Here is a 1,432-nt window from a genome sequence, read left to right as displayed (position 1 = left end):
TATTAGTCCCGCATCATGTCTTGTCCACTGAACAGTATCCCAAGTCACAACTCTTTTCTGGGCTCTAGATACACCTGCCAATGGTTGTTTTACGGTGGTGTATCCAGCACTTCAATTGATCGACCATACACGGTTTCACCTTAATTTAGTGTACCACTTTTCTTTCCTTGAATCTGATAATCATCTCTCTTACCAGCCATTGATCTTCCTGACTCGTTCACTAAGCTATGACCAAGTTCCTTCCTCTTCTCTCATTAGATTACAAGGTCTGGTCCCTAAAATAAACTCACAGTGCTTTGCATGGTTCGTTTTATCGCATCAGAAACTCTCAGTCGTTCAGTTGTTGATTGAGAAATTTAAATAAATTAGAGCTGGTCCAAGCCAACGGCCTTGCCGCAGTGGTAACACCGGTTCCCGTCAGATCACCGAAGTTAAGCACTCTCGTGCTGGGCTAGCACTTGGATGGGTGACCATCCGGTCTCCTGAGCGCTGTTGGCAAGTGAGGTGCACTCAGCCCTTGTGAGGCAAACTGAGGAGCTACTTGATTGAGAAGTAGCGGCTCCTGTCTCGTAAAGTGACATATAGACGGCAGAGCGGCGTGCTGACCACATGCCCCTCCGTATCCGCATCTGGTGACACCTGTAGGCTGAGGATGACACGGCGGCCGGTCGATACCGTTGGGCCTTCATGGCCTGTTTGGACGGAGTCTAGTTTAGAGTTTAGTCAGCCTGGATGTGGCCTCACCATTTACAAAGACTCCTGTGGAGGTCACACTGAAACTGTTGGCAGAGCATTTTCCTCCTGAAACGACAAAGTTGCCCGCTACTTGTTGTATAGCGGCAAATTTTATGAAATGACGGACGTAATGGTTGTGGGTCCTACATTGTCTCCATCAATTGCCAACTTGTTTGTAGAACATGTTGAGGTACATGCATTAAATTTGGCTCCACTTCGTCCATGTTCATGTTATCCTTACGTTGACGACACGTTTATGGTTTGGCCACATGGCGTAAAAGTTTTTGAATGCTTTGTTGAACATATGAACAGTATGCACCCAAAACGTCCATTTCACCGTCGAGACTGAGAAAGAGAGAAGGCTGCCATTTTGAGATGGTTTGACGAAAGAAGCGTCGGATGCACGCCTTTTCTACTTAGTGTTCCACAAGCCGACGCATATTGATTTACATCTTAACGCCCAGAGTTTTCAGTACCCTATCCTTAGAAAGCAGCTTTGAATACACTGATGCAAAAACTGTGTCTGACGAGGACCACTTGGATTCCGAAATTAATCATCTGAAGTAGGCGTTCCGAAAGAACGGCTATGGATCACGTGATATGAAATCAGCATTCTCCAAGAAATGGAAACGTGAAAATGTTGAACATTCACGTTATGAACCACCGATTGCATTACTTTCCTTCTGCAGCACTACAT

At 45.7% G+C, this 1,432-nt stretch overlaps 1 pseudogene; it reads left to right on the top strand.

Moving 5' to 3' along the window:
• The first annotated feature begins 380 nt into the window (after window positions 1-380).
• On the top strand, window positions 381-498 carry LOC126191750 (5S ribosomal RNA; annotated as a pseudogene).
• The last annotated feature ends 934 nt before the right edge of the window (window positions 499-1,432 follow it).

Source organism: Schistocerca nitens, chromosome 6 (genome assembly GCF_023898315.1).
Source record: "Schistocerca nitens isolate TAMUIC-IGC-003100 chromosome 6, iqSchNite1.1, whole genome shotgun sequence".
NCBI lineage: Eukaryota > Metazoa > Arthropoda > Insecta > Orthoptera > Acrididae > Schistocerca > Schistocerca nitens.
The sequence above is the reverse complement of the archived record's forward strand: the minus strand, read 5'-3'. Positions and strand labels throughout refer to the sequence as shown.